Source organism: Lycorma delicatula, chromosome 7 (assembly GCF_047948215.1).
Source record: "Lycorma delicatula isolate Av1 chromosome 7, ASM4794821v1, whole genome shotgun sequence".
NCBI lineage: Eukaryota > Metazoa > Arthropoda > Insecta > Hemiptera > Fulgoridae > Lycorma > Lycorma delicatula.
The window spans coordinates 130,074,586-130,098,126 of record NC_134461.1 but is presented as its reverse complement, the minus strand read 5'-3'; the positions used below and the strand labels follow the sequence as shown (position 1 = coordinate 130,098,126).

Here is a 23,541-nt window from a genome sequence, read left to right as displayed (position 1 = left end):
TTACAACCTATAATTAGGGCAGATTAATTTATGAATGATATTTGTTTTATGATTAAGATTTTCATACTTGTATTAAAATATTGAAATTTTAAAAATATTGTCGCCACTCAATTTTATCTCACAGAAAAATAAAATTTGGTTGTTTTTCAACTTTATACATCTTCACATATACAAGAATTTTCATTCGTTTATCTTAGATTTTATATTATTTTAAATTAAAAAACAGATTTTTGAAACTTTGATTCGTTTACGTTTACTAACATGTAAAAAAAATATATTAACAGCTATTGTTTGGTGGGATTATGATAAAAAAATGTTTTTGAATATAAACCCAAATCTTACAAAACACTTCATTAAACTTGTGAATGAACATGTAAATAGCAAACTTATAAATTTAATTACTTAAATTTATGTCAAATATAAAAGATTTAACACAAATATTCTACATTTACGCTATAATAAATATACAATATTTTTGATCCAAAGATCAAAATGAAATTTTAGCATTTAAAAACTATTAAAAATTTGTGTTTAATAATCATCATTATAAAATTGGAATTAATATTCTTTCATAGTTCAGAAAAAACGCCTCCTATAATACATTTAAATGAAAAAAAAAACTAGTTAACTTGTATACAAGTCTACACTTCAGAGCAGATATCTTATGGGTACTTTTTCATTTTACACTTCCACTTTTTTGCATTTTTTTCACATAAAAATTGCTTAATGCATCATGCTTTACATTAAGCGATGAATAAAACAGAGAAATACCGTAGTAATCCTATAACTGAAAAAAAATAATCCAATAATACATTAGATGATACACACTTAAATGCTCTTTCATGCTGGTCATTCTAAACATTCTCCATATTAACATATTTTACATATTAAAAATATAAGCATTATTGCTTATAATTATAAATATAATCTAATCAAACATAACCTACGCTTGGTTCGCTCGCTATCCTTGATTAATTAACAGTAATGTTTTGATTATGTAATTATTAAATAACTGCAATAATTATTGAATTTATTATTTAAGTAATCAAGACATTACTGTTAATTAGTCAAGGTTAGTGAGCGAAGCGAGTGTAGGTTTTGTTTGGTTAGATTATATTTACAATTTCTCTGCAAATATCTCCATACCCACTAATTTGGAAGAATTCTGCCTTATTGTACTTTCTTTTTGAAAATGAGGACTCATTTATTTCTTCCATCATTCCTGGACCAATACCATTTTAATAAATTATTTTTTATAAATGATCAGCACACACATGTACCTTTCTCAGGTACATTTTCCAATCTGTTATTGCTTCACTTAACAATAAATGATGAAATTGTAGGTTAATGATGGAATTCGTTATTAACCTACACTCACTTTGCTTGCTAACCTTGACTACTATGTTAATATGTAAAATAAACATATTTTATTAAACATATTTTAATAAACACATTTTAAACATATGATAGGTTTCTCACATAATTTCTAGATAGGTATAAAATAGCATATAGTGTGTTTTCTCTAATGATTTATTCATCAATTATTATAAAACATCTATATTAAGTAATTTTTATGTGGAAAATGCGTAATTTTTATGTGGAAAATGGAAGGTGTAAAACAAAAGAGAGCCGTGTTATGTAACACATATAAAACAATACATTTAGTATAGGCTCTCTCCTCAAGAGCTTCTTTAGATCTTTCACTTGTGTGGAGAGGGTTTGTAATAATATTCATAAAAATGTACATATTTTTCCATGAAGTATGAAACAAGATTATCTAAAGCCAGCATATCAATTCCAGATTTGATAAAGAGCTACTTTGATGAAACTTCAACAACAAGGGGACCAAAAAAATACCCATGCGAGGCCAAATGCATGTCAATAGTAATAAGTAAACTATCTAAAAATATAACTTTTACGTTTTAGGATGTTTACTTTTCCCTTCTTGGTATATAGAACGAATGAATTTAGTCTTTAATAACAGTAGACTAAAATAATTCAAATTATAAAATAAACCTGAACTTATTAAAAACTCTATATGACTGAGTGTTTTTAATTTCTGTTACAATATAACATTTATATGAAAGCTGCACTGGATGGAAACTGCTGATGATGAGATATAAGGCCCCTTGTAGTCAGTGAAGAGACCATATACAGCAGACAGTGTCTATCATTATGCAATTAGTAAATACACTTTCACTGTATATATTAATAATTGCTGCTACAACTATTACTACTAGATATGTTATAGCTATTATTATGTTCAACGATAATAACTGTGCTTGTTCTGAGGTCAAGTTTAACATCTAGTAATATATCTCATCAAAGGTCACAATTCTCCATTTTAGTGGCAGTCTATCACTGTTTGTTAAAAAGTGCAAAAAAAAGAAAGTGTAAAAAAGTGTTAAAAATAGTAGTTTCATTAAAATAAATATATATTATCCAATGGAGTATTAAAATATGAAATATAGTTTAAAGTTTTATAGTTTATCCTAATTATTCAATTATAATATAATTAGATAATGTTTAGTACATATATTGTTTTTAAAAGTACTTAACATAACTTGTTTCATTTAGTGTATAAATTTCATAAAACTATGGTTTATAATTATTTATAATGATGTATGCAATTTTTACTTCTAGAATATCTAAGAAATTACCATATTAAAAGCTATAAATTTTTCTTATAATTCTATAATTTCACTTATTACTAATGTGATATATATATATATATATATATATATAGATCATTAACTACTTTTTTTATTTACTAGGTTAGCAGTGGACCAGTTAGTAAATAATATCTTACATTGTAGATTGACTTGGATTTTACATAATTTTTCATTTTGTAGAAAATTACCTTGGATAGGTTTCAGTGTTTTTCAACTATCTTTTATTTGTTATTTATACTGACATTCTTTTTTTTTTTAAATGGCCGTCCTTATAAATTACTATCCTTTCAGTGTTTATTATTATTATTACTTAAGAAAATATCATTTTAAATTTGAATATTATGGTCCCTTGTTACTGTACGTTCTTTCATACTTTTTTATGTTTAACTTAAGTTACCATTCTCTGTCTTTATTAAGTTGAAGTCTGTTACAAACTATTTATGCATATATTCTTCATCCATCTCATATATTTTATATTTAGTTTTACTGAGCAATCGTTTTCTCATAAGTATTTGTAATGAAATATGATTCAAATTTCAGAGGGACTTTTTTAAGATTATCAAGAAATAATCTTTTTCTTGGTTATTTTAACGTATCAAAAACCACTGTTAATTTGTAATTTGTTTTTATTATGTTTCAGAGCTAAATAAGAATTGATATTCTTTAGTTATTGATGTTTCAGTTATATAAAATATAAAATGTTCACTGTATTATAATTTTTTTATATAATCCAGACATGAGGGCTATCCAGAAAATTACTTGTTTTTTTTTTTAATAGAAAATACTTATAACATTTTTTTTATTCACAGCATAAAACTACAATTTTTAAATACTTTTTTCTACATTGCAACCAAATTGAGACAGTTATAAGGTTATATAGACTTTTAATTCTATCATTGTAAAAGCATTCTGTCATATAAATACTGGGATGCAAAACATTTTTTTTTTTTGTTTATTATGAAATAACCATAAAGTGCCAAATCAAAACTGTTAGGAAGATGATTAAACCTTTTCCACTTAAATTGTAGTGAAATTGAAATACATCTGGGAGTATATACTCATACCAGCAGGTATGGTCATTCAAGAATACAATACCGGAGCAAATCATGCTAAACTGTTATTTACAGAGTTCCTTCTTAATTTTCTTTAGTTTCTTATAATACACTTCAAAATTGATTTTAGCATTGCATTTCAGGAAATCAATAATCAAATCATTTTATCTGTCTAATACAATTTTCATTATTTTTCTTGGTATAAAAAGTTGGTTTTGTTTCAGTCATTTTATTTTTTGTTTTGTTTGGTTCATGAAGAACTCTACTAGAAATCTGAGAAAATAAATAAAAAATTTCTTAAACAGAGATTTATTGTTAATCTTATTTAACTATAACATCAATTTGTATAACTAATTCGTTGTTCTTTGTTAGTTATTACTGAATCATATTAATTAGTTAATAGATTTTCGATTCTCTTCTATAACTTATATTGTCTTTTTTTTGGGAGGATTTTTTATGTCAAAAACTTTTAATACTTGTAGTTGCAAAGAAAAAATTATAGTAATAAGTTCCAAAAAATTAGTAGCTATAATTTACTTTATTTCTAGATGATATCACCATATGTAGAATTACAGCAGTTGATGATCATTTTGAAGAATTAGAAATGCCAATTAGAATGTATGACTGTTAATTTTTCCATAAAACAGCATATTAAACTGGCAAACTTAATTTAAATCGATAAATTTTTTAATTACTATCCATTTTTAATTACCGATTATAGAGATGCCATCTGCTGTACGGATGAAGAAAAATCTGAAGAATAGCTTTAAATTAACAGCTTTAATAGCTTTAGAGTACTAACAGAAAATAGAGTATCATAGCAGAAAATGTAGTTACCATAAATATTACTGCCGGTCCATACTCTTACTACTATATCTTTATATAGACACAAAAAAAACTGCTGAAGCATGTTATTAAAAATGGCATATATAATACATCAATAACAGCTTCTTCTGTTTTTTGTAATATAAAAAGATTTGTCTTGGATATTCTAGGGAAGAATTAAAAGTAAAGTAACCCCCATAAGTATTTCATTTTTAATCTATATACTTTTACTAAATATTTAAATCATTATTTGTATTGGATATATGGTAATTAATGGTTATTATGTACTGTGTCTATATTTATCTGTTATTTAAGCCTGTTACATTACCTCAATGATGTGTTTTCATGTGATTGTAGATAATGTATAATTAACTATAATTATAATAATAATATTTTCTTCATATTGATGATTGTAAGATAGATGAATTATGTTTTATTGTGTAAATATTTATTTATTTTCTTCATTATATCATTGTCATTATTATTTTTCTATTGCATATTAGGTAGATTTCATAGGAAACCTACTTATTGTAATGGGTACCATGATTCGACTTCCGAAATTTTTGACATATCTTTGCTTTTCACATCCCCCAGACCCCAAAACCACTGTTAGTTCAAACATTTATATATATATTTCACTTTCTTGTGGATATGATAATTGCCATAATTTTGGGCCAGTTACTTTCAAATTGATACATAAAATATAACGACCTAAAATCTTGATCGATTTCATTAATGGGCAAAATCGAACCATGGGGGTGGAAATGGGTGGGCTTTTTCAAAAAAACAAAAGATTGCTACAGCTTTCTTATTAAGTAAAATATTGAATTAGTTTAAAGTTCCTATTATTGCTTGTATAAGGGCTAAAATTTAAGTAAAGTTTTTTGATATCACCAACCAGTGGCCTAGGGAGGTGGAAAAATTGGGGCTTCAAAGAAAAAAAATCATACCTCCCTTAATAGGCACAGTATCGAATCGGTGTAAAGTGGTCATTAGCCCTCTAAATATTACCTAAAACTTTTGTCTCAAACAATTTTTGATATGACCAACCCTTATGACAAGGGATGACTAAAATGTTGCTGGAATTGTAAAAAGATGTTGCTTGTCATAATAATATGGCAAGCCCATCTTCATCTTCATCTTTCAGATGGGGGTGGGACTTGAAACTTTATTTTACATGCAACCATTGCCGTATTGAGTAAATTTTAAGTTTTTCTCAACTTTAAGGTGGAAATGTTTTTTAACCCTACTTAGCACCAGTGAAATCTACCTCCGCCTTCCGGCGTGCCAAAAGAGATTTTTTTAATTATATTTTTATGTACCATGTATATATTGTATGTTAATAATAAATGTAACTATTATACTGTATTCTGTATGTATTTTTTTTTGTTATAAAATTATTTGTATGTCAAATAAAAGTAAATAGAAATGAATTTTTTTGTTCTTATTATTTTCCCTGTTTAAAGAATTTTAATTGTAATGTTATTTTTTTTAATACACACATATATACCAGAGTTTTCAGTTATTTGAGACATTCTGTGCATTGTTTTGTTGCTTTATTGCGAGAAAGTATAATACAAGACTTTTGTTTACGGAAGTAATGACTGGAAATTAACTGCACATTAAGATGATTCAATCACCAAAGACACCATACAATCCCAAATGTTGTAATGTAATTGCCTTGTTAAAACTAAATGTCATTTAAATCCACTTCTATGAATAAACTGATGACATTTATGAGAAATTCTGAATAATTGCAATTAACATGAATTAAGATCACATAATATTATGAAATATTATTGCAGGATATTTGTCGGCACTTCAATACAATGAACGTAATGACCATGCTGCAAACAGGCAGCGTGATGCTTGGTACTTGTTATGAAAAGAAATAACTACAGTGAAGTAAGTAGTGTTTTTCTTTGTATAGTGTATATAATAACAGCAGGTAAATTAGATTTCTGGTCGGGCTTTCTTAATTTAATGAGATGGTAATAGTGTACTAGAAAAGATTTATGTCATTTATTTTGAATAATAATATTTATTTATAAATAAATTAATCAAACCGTTAAAGATATTTTGTTTAAATTTTTATATTCTGTGTGTATTTTGTTTTAGGTAAGAAAATGTAATTAAATAAAAATTGTAATTAATTGTATGAGCACCTTTCTAGATGTATGAAGCATCAAACAGAATGAAAAATAATACAAAGAGTAATGAGTAATTTCTGTAATAAGAGCATGAATAAATACTAATCATATATACACATACTCATTTATACACATACAAGAAAGTTATTTATTAATTACTGGCAATACACAAAAAGTAATATGTACAATTCGGTGCAGTTATCTGTATTCAGTTCATTATTTCAAATATTCAAATTTTTATTTCAACAAGTTTTTAAAATCATACCGTGCAATACCATGCTGGTTACGGACAATTTCTGATAATGTTATAGATTTTTATTATTGAAATTTTTATTATTTTTTTGGATATATTGGACAGCACTTTTTACAATGATAAATACAATAGGCAGATATTTTAATTATTTGTAATGTTAGCAAAGAAAATTTATTTTCTTATAAATTTTATATTAATCATTATTTAATTAAGAAATGAAATATATAGCAACATATTGTATTTCTGTTTTTGATTCACCTATTCCTGTTAGAATACAAAATATGAGAAGAACATAGAACAACAATCATTTCTACTGAAAAAAAAACCAATAACTACCATCCAATTACACTGATAAACATAACTTTTGTTTCCTAATACGTGATACATGATTTTAATTTGTTTTTTGATATTGAAAACGGATATGAACTCAGAATCTTTATATCACCTACAATTTTTGAAAAAATTTTAAATTTTAATTAAAAGATTTTTTTTTCATTTTTCAACCTATAGTTAGCATTTTAAGCTTCTATATTGTATTTTGTTAGCTCATTTTTTATTGTTTAACTTTGTTAACATAATTTTTAAGCCATAAATGAACAATACTAGACAAAGAATGAAATCATATAATAATCACATATTATGACATCATATCTAATACTGAAAAGTGAGCCGTCATGGACAAGATTAAACACGTCAAAATATATAGCTGAAAGCACTGTTGTGTTGTTTGTATTAAGCATTGGATTTAGGAATGAATTAATTTTGTAGTCTTATTGCTGTCTTAAGTTTGTTAACAGTGCAGTATCATAATGACTCAAAATTGTGTAAATGATGTGGATGCCTTATTTTATGTACGTGTGGTAAGTTCACTGTAAAATTAAATTGAAAAAACATTACACCTTTAATTAAAAAAGCATATCATTTGTATTTTCAGTGTAAAATTGATCAGGATACAACATGGACTCCTTATATTATAGTATGCACTAATTGTTCTGTATATTTAACAGGATGGTTGAAAGTTAAACGGAAGGCTTTGCCATTTGGTGCACCTATGGCTTGACGTGAACCAAAGGATCATATAACTGATTTTTACTTTTGCATTGATCAATGGATTCACTGACCTGCCCTTTAGCTATGTTTAATATGTATTATTGTATTCAGTTATTCTTCAGATGAGGAATTACACTATGAACAATAACATCTACATCTATTACACATAAAACATGTCATCGTTAATTAAGAATATACTCAAAATATGACTAGTTGAAGTAAATATAGTTACTTCTACAATTACTAATGGTATTAATACATTTGAACTTCAGTTATATAATGTAGACATTAACAAAAGGTTATTAAATGGAGTAATTGATAAAAATAATAAGAAAATAATATTTAAGATAATTAATTCATTACGTTGTATTAAACCAGCTTCAGATAATGAATGATACAAGTCAAGCATTAATCCGTACACTGCTACAATACCAAAAAATGTCATAAATATGATGTACCGTCACATCATTAACATTTTCTGAATTTTCTGAATATGTTTGGAGCATCGCTTTATATGGAAGTTAAACTTGGACGATCAAAGTATCTGAGAAGAAAAGATTAGAAGCTTTTGAAATGCAGTGCTATAGGATAATGTTAAAAATCAGACGGGTGGATAAAGTGACAAATGAAGAGGTGTTGCGGCAAATCCATGAAGAAAGAAGCATTTGGAAAAATGTAGTTAAACGAAGAGACAGACTTATAGGCTTCATATTAAGGCATCCTGGAATAGTCGCTTTAATATTGGAAGGACAGATAGAAGGAAAAAATTGTGTAGGCAAGCCACGTTTGGAATATGTAAAACAAATTGTTAGGGATGTAGGATGTAGGGGGTATACCGAAATGAAACGACTAGCACTAGAAAGGGAATCTTGGAGAGCTGCATCAAACCAGTCAAATGACTGAAGACAAAAAAAAATCATTTTTCTTAGTGATGTATATTGAATTTAGATATGAGTCATTCATAATTATAATTTTAAAATATTTAGTTATGCTGTTCGTCAAATTACAATTCTTTTTTTAACTTGAACTGTTTGTTTCTTCAGAATGAGTTCAATACATGAAATTACAATCACCATAATCTGTATGATGATTACTTTAACCAATAATCTTATAGCATCAGGTTCAAAAAATTTGTTATAATCTTTAACCTTTTTCTTTTTAGTGTTCGATAACTATCGTTTAGATAATACTTCAGAGGATGATATGTATGAGTGTAAATGAAGTGTAGTCTTGTATATTCTAAGTTTGACCATTCCTGAGATGTGTGGTTAGTTGAGACCCAACCACCAAAGAACACCTGTACCCACGATCTAGTATTCAAATTCGTGTAAAAATAATTGGTTTTACTAGGAGTTGAACGCTGGAACCTTCGTTTTCCAAATCAGCTGATTTGGGAAGACCACTAGACCAATTCGCTGGGTTGCAATGTTTAACCTACCTACCAGCTAAGCTGCACTATTGTAAAAATTGAAGGTAGTCAAACATGATGCTACCCATAATCCCCCTTGTGCATTATTAGGTACAAATAATGCACAGCGGGTTACATTTTCAGTTACAAATGAATATTTATACCTGAAAATGTAACAAAAATAGGTAATAAAAAAATGTGTTTATAAGAATTCTTTATTAAAATATATTTATTTTCATATTATTTCCTTTAAATGGAAAAAAACAATCACTTTTTTGTTACTATTCTGTCTTTTGTTTGGCTTTTCATAACCTGTTTTTGTAGCTGAAAGAAAATCTCAAGAGATTGTGTTTTTTTTGTCTTCAGTCATTTGACTGGTTTGATGCAGTTCTCCAAGATTCCCTATCTAGTGCTAGTCGTTTGATTTCGGTATATCCCCTACATCCTACATCCCTAACAATTTGTTTTATATATTCCAAACGTGGTCTGCCTACACAATTTTTTCCTTTTACTTGTCCTTCTTTTAAATGTGGAAAATTTAACTATTTGTTACAATGATTACAATTTTCCATTCATTGCTTAAGTACAGTAAATGCATTTCTGCCAAATCTTCATTTTTATACGCGACTTAAATTTCTAAACCATTTTCTCAAACACAAATTCCTGATGTTATATGTTATTAGATCTGATATAAATAATGGGTGGATAAAGTGACAAATGTATTGGTGTTGCGGCAAATAGATGAAGAAAGAAGCATTTGGAAAAATATAGTTAAGAAGAGAGACCACATATTAGGCATCCTGGAATAGTCGCTTAATATTGGAAGGACATGCTGAAGCAAAAGATTTTGCAGCCAGGCCAGGATTGGAATGTGTAAAACAAATTGTTAGGTGGTATACCGAAATGAAACGACTAGCACTAGATAGGGAATCTTGGAGAGCTGCATCAAACCAGTCGACTGAAGACAAAAAAAAAAAATATGTTATTTATATTTCTCAAAAATATACTTCTCTTTGCTACGTATCTAAAATATGTTACTTAGTCCGAATTTTAGTCGACTCATAAAATCTAATCGATCTTCAACGAATTACGATTATTTAATATCGACTATGAAATAATATTTATTTAGTCGCGTTCAATGGCGTACTTTGAGAACAATTTTTTTTGTTATAATTTTTTGTTTAGTGGACTGAAATTTTTGATAAGAATTGATTGTTAATGAATTAAGTGAAATAAAGGGACATGGTTAAGAGAGTGGGGAGAGATACGATTGAAGGTAAAGAATGGAGAGTTATGTTTAAAATAAACATTTTTATACTTTTTTTATAAAAAAATTCGAATTTTTATGAAGTAAACACTATTAATAGATGATTTTTATCAAATAAGTCAGTGGATGTAAATGAATTTTTAAATCGTTTTTAATGAATTTCCAGTGTGTTAATTATTTTATCTTAGTACTTTTAGTTTAGGTTATGATACGTAGGCTAGTCTGATAAATGCTTATTGCCTTTACACTTAGCTACCGTTAGTATGACTGTCAGTCCTTAAAACGTATCCTTTTCCTATATCTTTTCCATTGTGGTGATAATGACCTGGTTATTGTCTTTCCTGTTCCTGATTTTCTCCAGTTACAGATCTAAATAAAGGTTTATGTTGTATTTTGACTCTTGTATTACTTCGGCAAAATAAATAAAATTTATTTTATTGCTAAAGGATTCTGGCTATCAGAATATTCAAACAAAGATGTAATAAAAATGTTAGGTAAATCAGTCCATTAGTTATTGAATTTATTGGATAAAGGTAGATGAAATAAATTTTATCTCATCCTGTTTTATATTTTATGAGTAAAAGTTTTTTTTCTTTGTACTTTTTAGAGAATGATTCAAAGAAACATAAGAAGCCCAGTAAACACAAAAAACACAAGAAGAAAAAAGTGATGCCGAAGAAGCTGGCACATCTGATGCAGTTAAAGTAGCCGATGAAGTAAGCAATTTAAATAAAACAATGTGTATTGTTTTATTGTTTAAATTATATTCTACTGCATGTCATTAAATTAAAATAATTACTTTAGTAAAAATAGAAAACTGTAGTGAAATAATGAAAGTTAGAGTTACTTACACTTGACTTGTTCAATAACACTGGGAAACAAAAAATAATTTTGTTTTTCTCAGGAAGAAAAATATTTGATTCATCCCATTCTGCTTCATCCGTCTTTAGTAATTCTACTTCCCAAATAACAAAATTCTTCTACCTCCATAATCTTTTCTTCTCCTATTATCAGATTCAGTGGTCCATCTTTGTTATTTCTACTACATTTCATTACTTTCGTTTCGTTCTTGTTTATTTTATTGCATAGAACATCATCCATGCCATTCATTGTTTCTTCTAAATCCTTTTTACTCTTGGCTAGAATTACTATATCATGAGCAAATCGTAGCATCTTTATCTTTTCACCTTGAACTGTTACTCCGAATCTAAATTGTTCTTTAACATCATTAACTGATAAACGGGGATAGGGAACATCCTTGTCGGACTCCCTTTCTTATTACGGCTTCTTTCTTACGTTCTTCAATTATTACTGTTCCTGTAAATGTTAGCAATTGTTCTTCTATTTCTTATAACATTTTTAAAATGTTGAACATTTTATTCCAGTCTACGTTACCGAATGCCATTTCTAGATCTGTAAGTACCAAGTATGTTAGTTTGTTTTTTCTTTAATCTCCCTTCTACTATTAATCTGAGCGCTGAAATTGCTTCCCTTGTCCCTATACTTTTCCTGAAACCAAATCGGTCTTCTAACACTTCTTCCACTGTCTTCTGAATTCTTCTGTACCTTCTACTCTCTTCTGAATTCTGTACAGAATTCTGGTTAAGATTTTTGATGCATGACTAGTTAAGCTAATTGTTTTGTTTGTTCTGCACATGTTTTTGCTCCTGCTATCTTTGGTATCATGACTATAACACTCTTTTTGAAGGCTGATGAAACTTCCCCTTTTTCGTAAATATTACACAACAGTTTGTATAATCTATTTATTGCTTCTTCATCTGCACTGCACAGTAATTCTACAGGTATTCCATCTATTTCAGGAGCTTTCTGACATTCAAATCTTTTAATGCTCTCTTAAATTCAGATCTCAGTATTGTTTCTCCCATTTCATCCTCCTCAACTTCCTCTTCTTACTCTATAACACCATTTTCTAATTCATTTCCTCCGTATAACTCTTCAATATATTCCACCCACCTATCGAATTTTCCTTTCGTATTATATATCGGTATACAATCTTTGTTTAACACATATTACATTTTAATTTTCCTGTATGCTCCGTCTATTTTACCAATGTTCATTTCTCTTTCCACTTCTGAGCACTTTTCTTTAATCCACTCTTCTTTTGCTAGTAGGCACATCCTGTTTATAGTATTTGTTAATTGTCGATAGTTCCTTTTACTTTCTTCATCGCTAGCATTCTTATATTTTCTACGTTCATCCATCAGCTGCAATATATCGTCTGAAACCCAAGGTTTTCTACCAGTTCTCTTTGTTCCGCCTAAGTTTGCTTCTGTTGATTTAAGAATTTCCCGATTAACATTCTCCCATTCTTCTTCTACATTTACTACCTTATATTTTTTACTCAGACTTCTTGCGATGTCCTCCTCAAAAATCTTCTTATCTCGTCTTCCTCAAGCTTTTCTAAATTCCACCCATCCATTTGACATCATTTCTTCAGGTTTTTAAACCCTGTTTCTTTTCTTCTCAGGTACTCCGATCGTCCAAGTTTAACTTCCATATAAAGCGACGCTCCAAACATATACTTTCAAAAATGTATTCCTGACGTTTAAGATAATTTTCTTGTAAACAAATTATATTTCTTACTGAAGGCTCATTTCGCATGTGCTATTCGGCATTTTATATCGCTCCTGCTTCGTCCATCTTCAGTAATTCTACTTCCCAAATAACAAAATTCTTCTACCTCCATAATTTTTTCTCCTCCTATTTTCACATTCGGCGGTCCATCTTTGTTATTTCTACTGCATTTCATTACTTTTGTTTTGTTCTTGTTTATTTTCTTGCGTAGGACTTCATCCATGCTGTTTATTGTTTCTTCTAAATCTTTTTTACTTCGGCTAGAATTACTATATCATCAGCAAATTGTAGCATCTTTATCTTTTCACCTTGTACTGTTACTCCAAATCTAAATTGTTCTTTAACATCATTAACTGCTATTTCCATGTAAAGATTAAAAAGTAACGGGGATAGGGAACATCCTTGTCAGACTCCCTTTCTTATTACGGCTTCTTTCTTATGTTCTTTGATTATTACTGTATATTTAATTATACTATTTCAGTACTACAGTATTAATTTTACCTTTTTATTACAACAAAACAGAAGAGGAATAAGAATCCTAATGAAATTAATCGGAAAGTTTTAAATTAAATCTAATCCTGAAAACCAATTACAGTAGAATCTGTTTTAATAAAAGTCGGTCAAATTTAAAACAATAAATCTACATATATTTAAGATAAAAAATACATCGATTGAATTTTTTTTCATAAAATAAAATTTTAACATAATTCAGGATTATTACGCAAAAAGCTTTGTATTACATTTGGTTCACAATATCACAACACATGTGCTCAATGTGAGCTCCCTCTATCATGCGATACGCATTGAATCTGCAGTCCAATTCCTATAATACAGGTTGTAACATTGATCGATCCGCTAATACAATGGCCTTTCTGATGCGAACTGTAAAGATCCTGGTTGGTAGCTGATACATGTGTTGTTTGATAAAACCACAGAGAAAAATTCAGGGTGGAAAGTCTGGGGAATATGGAGGTTAATGCAAACATTCACTATTGTCATGGGCAGCATGCCCAATTTATCTCTTTGGTAGTTGCACTATTCAACAAACCTAATCCATCATTTTGGTGGTTTCCTTTAAAGTTCATAATCTTCCACAGTTGGTTAGGGGATGTCTAATCTCTACTGGTTGTGGTGGTGATTTCTGTGGACTTCATATGAAACTCTCTCACACATTCCATATTTGCCTTGCTTATTGGTGGACAGCTGGCTGACTTTTGCTTACAGATGCATCCCCTTGTTTTAAAGTCGGAATACCACTTACTGACACCTGGGCCCATTGAGTGCTTCTTTACCAAAGTTCCTTACAAAATTACAATGCACAGTGATAAAAGACTGACAGACGTGAAAATTCAGAACATAAAAAGTCTTCCCTGGCAGCTATTTTTTCTCCCATCGCCCTAGTGACGAAATCAATAACTATATGACAGCTGCACCATCCACTGAAAATGAGTTTTCTTTCCGTTGATGCTGCTTTTATATATCTGAGTGTTATTAAATGTGAGTCAAGTTTGTAATCAGAAAGATCACCTGTATAATAAAAAAATCTCATTTAATTATTATCAACATCCTGACCTCTGTAGGGGAAGTAAGCAACTGGCGAGTGTTTAGTAAGCTAAGTAAGCACCCGGTGGACCTCTAGTCACCCGGGTTGCTATTCTACCTATACATCTACAACAGCTTCAGATCCCCTCAACCATCCTCCACAGGGCTAAGATTCTAAGGAAGCCAGCAACTATGTTTTATTCCCTTTCGGTTTTCTAATTGACTTGTAGATCAAAATCAGAACTGATCCTCACAAGCTCTCTAGCTACTTTGGTACATTCAGCATCTTACCTGGCGCAGAAATATAAGACATGGCGCACATCATCAGTGGGCTTACACTCAGGAACAAGCTTGAATCAATCAAACCAAATCTGGCCAACATATCTTAAAAAGCACCATGTCCATAAAGAAACTATAATATACCAACTGGGGGAAATCCACCTACCTACCTGCTTAGTTCTCACATAACGAAAAATATCATGTGTTTAACAGCCATCAAATGATTAAGTCCAGCTGACCTGCCATAAATGGAAACCATGATCATCTATTTCTTTTATGTGCCCAGAAGTAAGTTGGTCTATCTTCTTGGTATAATTATGTAATTGGCACTGGGTTGCAAGAATATTAATGGACTTAATACCAGAAATAACAAGGACCGTTTCTCGAGAGACAGTCCTCTAGGCACCAATCACAGACAAAAATAGGAGATCTTGGGCTCTTAACAAACTATTCCTGTAACATGTGTAGCTCACTTGATCAGCACAGACAGGTACAGCATACAGTATTATAGCTTCGTATACACTAGCTTGTATAGAATGCTGTTTACCACAACTCAAAATACCATAGGTCTGTATTATAGTGTTTTCATCCTTCGGTACTTGTTTCCCCACAAAGTTAGAACAATCATTAGCTGACCCTTCTTTCTCCTTCTAGCAAGAATCAAGAACCAAATTTTCTATTGTGTAATTCTTATCCACTGAAAAAGATTTTCCGTCCATTTTCTTAGGATATCATCATTTCTTTCTCGATCTAAGATATTAGACAATTTCTTTGAAAACTCCTCCATAGAGCTAATTCTACTTTTAAATTATAAGGAAGACTTTGGATCCATTTGTGAAACAACTTGCAACAAAAAGTTGAAAATCCTCTTCTTTGTATTATTTGATATCCAAAAAGTTTGATATTCCATAAAATAGGATTTAAGTGCTTGGTGATCATTGTACCTTTACCAACTTTTCTAAAATAGCAGTATCTGCCTTTCCATCTGTTTGAATGTACTGAATGTTGTGACTGGTGGAAGTCCAGTCCAATTGTGAGTGGGGTATAGAATACTATCTCTACAAGAAGGTACTTTGAAGCATTCTTTTTAGTGGGTTTATTTTATCACATTTCTCCTGAGTAGATCATTACCACCTTCTATTTTTACTTACCCTTAATCCCTTATTTCTTGGATTATTCTTTTGGCTAGGTGAATTTGTCAACCCATTTTATTAATTTAAGGGAAAACACAGAATGAGAGAGATAATATAATTTGGTGATAATCATGACAAAAATAATTCATTTAAATTATTTCTTCCTCTTGATAAATTATTTAAAAATTATTAGTCACATTTATCCATAGCTATTATCAGTTTCTGTCTTTCAGAAATACAAGCATTTATGTTGAAACCAAATATTCATTGCATTTAATCATAACAACCTCTTGAAATCATTAAATTTGACTAGAAATTTGTTTGTCTTAGGTTATAGTTAAATTTATGTTCTTAGATTACACTGATACCATTTCTTAAATTGCATTTTTGCGTACATTACAAATCTGTAAATACAATTTTTCTATCACCCTTAGTTTTAAATAAATTACGGTTAAAAAAAATTAAAGGAAAATATAATTAAAATCTGTAAAATTTATAATTTTGCATGGCCATACGTGTTAGAATGATTTTGCTGATGCTTTTCTTTTTGTAAATAGCCTCAGGCACATCCCGAATTAATGTCCAACAGTAATCGGCTACCATGTTAGTATTACTTAAAAACTGTAACGTTCAGATATCAATGATTATCGCACTATCACCCCAAGTAATGGCCTACTCAGCCCCAAGTAATCACCCCAAGTAATGGTACTCAGGCCTACCATTCCCGAGACATATGGTACAAAGCACATCAGTATGCACGGGTTTAGTTTTTAAATCCGTATAAAAGCGACTAACATTTAGTAGGTTTGAACCTGAATACCTTTGACTTTGAACATCAGCTTTAAACAACTGAATTACAAGTTAACCACTAGACCAGCCTGTAAAACTTATTTATTAAATAAGTAATACCATTTTAAATATATTACTATTGAAAATACTTTAAAAGTACAACATAATGAAATATTTACTTGAAGACTTAAACCAGATAATTCAACGTTAATATAGAGCTACAAGTAAAAAAAAAAAAATTAAAACAAAATAAAATAAAATGTTTTTAAAACAAAGATAGTAAAAAAGTGCGGGCTAGCTTTGTGTAGTGCGATTACGGTGATGAAACCAAAAAGGAAGAGAATAACAGTCTATGTTGAGTAATTGCTGGGTGGGCATTATTTACCGCCTAGCTGTCGCCTATTTAAAACTGTTTCGAAGGATATAGTATTTGCTTAGGCAGTTATTTCTAGTTATAATTTATCTTTCGTCATACGAGTATTTTATATAAATAAAAAGCAATATAGAAAATGATTTTTGTACCCGACTCTGTAAGTAATTTAAGTAATATTTTGCGCTAAGAAAAATAGTACGGCGTTAAATAATATGATGGCGGAATAGAACGTTAATTTATTAACTGAATAAACGGGAATTTAAAAAATCAAATGAACTAAATATTTTTATTTTTTTACAAAATAGTAATATTATATAAATTTTACAAATTAACTGCCTTTACTAGGACTTGAACGCTGGAACTCTCGACTTCCAAATCGCTGATTCGGGAAGACGCGTTCATCACTAGACCGATCCGGTCGGTTAAGCTATCATTAACCTAACTTTTTTTTTCTTTTTTCTTCAGAGGATGAGATGAATGATTTGTAGCGTGTGTGAAAATGCCATACCTGACCGGGATTCGAACCCGGGACCGCCGGATAAAAGGCCGAGACGCTACCGCTCTCACCACGGAGGCTTTCTTTTTCCTGTTTATCCTCCGGTAATTACCGTTCAGATAATACTTCAGAGGATGTTATGTATGAGCGTAAGTGAAGTGTAGTCTTGTACGTTCTCAGTTCGACCGTTCCTGACATATGTGGTTAATTGAAACCCGACCGCCAAAGAACACCGCTATCCACGATCTAGTACTCAAATCCGTGTAAAAATAACTGGCTTTACTAGAACGCTGTAACTCTCGACTTCCAAATCAGCCGATTTGGGAAGACACGTTCACCGCTAGACCGACCCGGTGGGTTTCACCACGCAGGCTGGCGCGAGTTTTCCTAACTTACTCTAATCCTGTACCATCTTGTAATTTTTCTTTAATGAAGATTATGAAATGGTACAAGGTACTCTTATTTTTATTTTTAACCTATTAAAACCCTATTTTTAAACATCCCTTTGTTTCGAGACCCATCCCTGTGTTTTGAGCTAGATAGGGGTTAAATTAGATAATAACTCGATCAAACTTTTTATGAGTGTTTAACCTACCAAAGGAAAACCTGAATGGCTACCGTATTCGTGTAATTTGACGCTTTGCAAATTTTCAATTTTTTTTTTTTAGACAAAATAAAACACGGTATTTTCTTTAAATACAAATGACCTGAACAATTTTAAGCTTTTAAATATTTGTCCTGATTTTATAAATCATAATGGTACTTTATTAAAAATAAAAGTTATGTTCTTGATCAGATAAATGTTGTATGAACTCATAACAACAGAAGGACAACAATTTTAACACTTCTTCCGATGTGAATTGGACATAATAAAACCTTTTTTAATTAACTATTTTCTAATTAGTAAATAGCGAAACAGAATTTTTCTCCACCTGGTCCAAGATACCCGCCTCAGAATCGTTTCGTACTAACAAGATGTATTATTTACAAGCTTAATAACACATTTCAGCCAGGTTTCTATGTTGCATGCATTTCCTGCCTATAATATCATATAAAAAATGTTACACTGCATCTAATATTATATTCAGCATTCCTCATGCTGAGTATATATACAAAATTTGACTAAAATTTTATCGAATGACCAAAAGCCGCGTTAAAAAAAAATCTTTAGATTTAACCGAGTGAATTTTCAAAAATGCGTTTTCAGTTTTTTCTGAAAAATTTAATGAATATTGCTAATACCGATTTTAAATGCCATTTTGTTATCGTAGCGTTATTATATTTCTTTACCAGTTACATTCGTGTATTATTATATCGTGTAAAACAAATAAAATGTATTTAATATTTGGTGTAATATTGTACACAAATAAGGTTGTTAATTCGTACGTATGATGAAATCGCATAAGGATATAAAGTTGTAGATGACCTGACACGAATCACAGTTACTTCTAAAACCGGTAGAGCCGTCCTCAAGAATAACAAGCATCCCGTGCCAGATTTAATAAGAAATGCGAAACTGAAATGTTTCCTATCTCCTTCTTTATCGAGTCAAACATATCAGCGTGCCGGTCCACAGAAAAATCAAATAATATTCAGATGACATAAACTTTTCACTACGCTCGATACACGGACCGGCTTTTAGTAAACATCACTGCTCTCCGAGAAGGCTACTGTAACCGGTGTCTCTTGCGCGTTGTTATTTTTACGTACATTACAGTCGTAAAAAGAGATCGGGACAAATAGTGCAACGCTACATGTAAATGTGTCCGTTTCTATTTTGAAACGATCGATTATATATACCGGTTTAACTCAGTAGGAAATATTTATGCGCTCATATATCGCATAATATTAGCGTTTTCACTATCACGTCTACGTAGGGCTATAGCAGAGCTGTAGCTCTACAAGGGACTGTATTGTAATCGGTCCGAATCGGGCATATGTGGTTTTCACCCGATCTTCAGGTTCCGGACGTTCGTACGAACGTACGTACGTACGTGTGTGTGTGTGTTTATTGTTGGTCTCTTAATCGCCTTATTTCTCCAGAACTATTAGACCGATTTCGACCAAACTTGGTCAGATTACTTCTAAGTACGGGATATTGATGACATTCAATCTTTAACTTAAAAAGTCAGGGAGTCGAGGCTGTAGAGTTAGGTCACCCTCAGTATAACGATTAAAAAATAACAATATTTGCAAAAAATAATTTTCTTTCAAAAACCCACGCCCACCCCGAAAAATTTTGTTGTAGTGTTCTGATGTTGTGATGTCACAGATGAACGGTAGAATTAAATAAATGAATAGTACTTAAAGTGTAAATAGTACTCGTCCCGAACTCGATCGCTCGGTCGACTCGGTACCTTGTGCGTTAGGCCTCGCGGCTGCACCGGTCTGCCGACCGTACAAGCAAAATTTGTTCTATATAAGTTGTGATATTATTTTATTTTAGTTAGTGTCGACCGTCGCCGATAGTACCGACACACCCACGCGAATTAAATACGGTATGCGCGCGCGCGCAATAGTTAGAATCACTGAATTAAATAAAGGTAAAATATTGTATTTAAATAAAGCGATAAATATTTTAAACTAATTTGCGTGTAAGCCGGGCATCAGAAACAATCGCGTTAGCTTTTTTTTATTACATTAGAACTAAATAAAAAAACGAACAAAGCAATAAAATTAGAAATTTTGTTTAACGATGTTTAACGTAACACAGTAACGTTATTATTTTTAAATTCACTTCTATTTGAATATCTGATAGGAGTATATATATCCGACTTCGCTTAAGAACTATAAACTTATACAAGTCCAGGCTAACAAAGCTACACGTTTTCAGGTTTATAAAAAGACGAAAAGTGCTTTTGCAGTTAAATAAAAAAAACAAAAGCCACATATAAGGAAAAGATCTACGTAGACGATTTAGATATCAAACTCTAGTTTACAGAAAACAAGCGACAAAACTAATCGCGATAGGTTTAATCGATAATTAACAACACTTGAGACAAAAAAAACATTTCTTAACCGTTTATAACAAAGTTTTAAAACTAAGGGAAACAAGAAACCGGACTTAGAAGTTTATAGAACCGAAAGAGACTTGATAAAAAAATAGCTAAGAAACAACCTTAAAGTATCTCGTAAATAAAAGAAAGCCAGCAGTTTAAAAAATTTAAAGAAGTACAAAAAAACTTAAAACAGCTGACCCGACTATAATACAAGGAAAAGATTATTAAAAGACTAACATATTAAAAGAAAACTAAAAACAGAAATGGTAGAACCATATCGATAATGGAAGGGTGGGATTAAGTGACATGGAGTGGAGGGCCCCCGATCTTAATTAAAAATGTTTTAAAGAAAATAAGTAACTAATGAAGTAGACATTTACAAGGGATTACCTCTGAAGTAACACCGTTTCGTTGTAAAAACCTTTATTCTGAAAACTTTATAAATATTTTTTATTTCTCTTAAACTACTTTTCTATGCAATCGCCACATGAAAAAAGACATTTATCGTAGGGATACACCAGCTTCAATATACCCCCGGCGTATTCCAGTACCGCCAGTCCATTTAGCCACTGATTAACAGCCATTTTTAAGTTCATCGTCACCCACGAATCGATTACCGCTTACAAATTCTTTCAATTTCCCACACAAATGATAATCAGGAGCTAACTCCGGACTATATGGTGGTGATCGTAAATTTCCCTTCCAAATGTTCTCGGTAAATCACGTGTCGGGCCCGCAACATGTGGTCGTGCATTATCGTGCAACAGGGCGACCCCGTCGGCGATTTTAAGTGGGGCGCCGTTATTTACATAGAAATTCGCAATAGGCTTCGGCATTTATAGTCGTTTCGCGTGCGGAACGTCCCGAAATTGAAAGCTATTCAAATAGGTAACGCGATCATAAAACTTTCGAAGGGATGACATCGTCGTTGTAGATATTACTTAAAAATTACTAGGAATTAAGATAAAATTAGGATAAGCTTATTTGAACGCGACGTTTGTTTATGCGAGAAAAAATATTAATACATAGTTTTTAAAAGTATTTTCAATTAATTTAAAAGGCACCAGCACGTGGTTGTCCGTAGTTTGCAATGATTATGCGAAATTAAAAATACCGCACTGATTGTGAAACTTATTTAAAAATGAATTCCTTAATGTAATTAGGCTTTGTTATTTTTTATAACGATGTAATTTTCTTGGGATTTAATTCTATTTTCGACGTTTTACAAAAAAATGTATTTTTGGATGAAGCCGTGATTCACGGCGACATCTTTGTTTTAATTAAATTTTTGTAACGCGTCATTTAACGTATACATGCTCAGTATACTAATTCATCGAGCTTATTCGACATAACTAGATATTGTATATTTTTTCTTTTATTTTTCATAAAATTTTGACGAATAACTTGTAGCTTGCATAAATTGAAGCGATTACTATGAAATTTGCGATAGACTAGTGGCACAATCTAAAATTGTAAAATAGCATAAAATTTATCGCTATTAATAACCGGTTAAATTTGACAGATAATTTGAACGTTTCATAGCTTAAAAGAAAAGCCTAGGCGGCACTGATTTGTTGTACTGGGCCGTAAAACTGTTAGTTGGACTGGCTTTGCTTGGCCTAATTTTTTCTACCAAAGTGAACACTACTGGGTAATGAATAATGCACTATCCTGGGGAAAAGTGTGCAAAAAAATTGAATTGTTAAATGAGAAATTTAATCTAGCCAAATACGCTTTTATAAACACTGCATCTCAAATGCAAAAAAAAAGTGTGGTTTCTGGGCATGCGGCCGGCCGTGCTTTCATTGTAACATTCCGGTTAAAAATTTTTATGCGTCGATTACATATACAAAATTACACGCTCAGAATGGATTTTAGAAAAAAATCAACAATTTGTATCGATCAAATTTCATGCCGATATCGTAGGACAGTTCTTCGGAATTTTTATTAGTTTCTTGTCTTTCTAATAACGGTATCTCAGCTCGTAAATAAATAATCACTCGAAGAAAACAGAAATAGATTACCGCTTCGTTTACCTTTTTAAGATTTTTTTTCATTCGACTGGAATCGGTATGTTCTCAACATCGAGTCGTAGTTTATAGTAATAAATCGGGATTATGATATTTTAATCGTTCATGTTATTATTATTTAGTTACTGAATAAGGGCCGTTTAATCTCAGTTTAAAGCAAATATATACATAATAAATAGAGATAATTTCGTGTAAAAGTAAGCTCAATACCGCTAATGATTATATTATTAAAATCCCAGATTAAACGTATTTTTACTCGTTATTTTTAATACTGTAAAAATAAATAAAAAGATGATCCATTTTCGCTCGATTTTTATTCAAAAATTATTTATAAAATATTTTTACACGTTTGTATTTTGTATTAGGTTCGTATACGCACTGCTTAAAAGTAATGAAATTTAGTAGTATTTAAAGTTTCAATGTTTAATCATTTTCATAAAATTTTATGTACGGGTTGCAGTCGGTTCTACTGCAAGTACGAAAAATATAATCGTCTCATAGTATGCGATCCAAAATTCTACAACACACTTTCGGTTAGAATCTGACAGCTAAAACAATACAACGCTCTTGTATCGGCGACTAAAAGTAGAATCCGGCTTAAAATTACGAAAAAATAATTCCTTCGAAT

General features: G+C 30.5%; 1 protein-coding gene across 1 annotated transcript in view; it reads left to right on the top strand.

The window, feature by feature from the left end:
- The first annotated feature begins 10,539 nt into the window (after positions 1 to 10,539).
- The window catches only part of LOC142328439 (charged multivesicular body protein 3-like), a 102,881-nt gene continuing 89,879 nt past the window's right edge, over positions 10,540 to 23,541 (top strand). The window contains exons 1-2 of the mRNA XM_075372199.1: positions 10,540 to 10,686; positions 11,285 to 11,393. The gene's annotated coding sequence lies outside the window, so the exon portion shown is untranslated. The remainder of the gene's footprint in view (positions 10,687 to 11,284; positions 11,394 to 23,541) is intronic.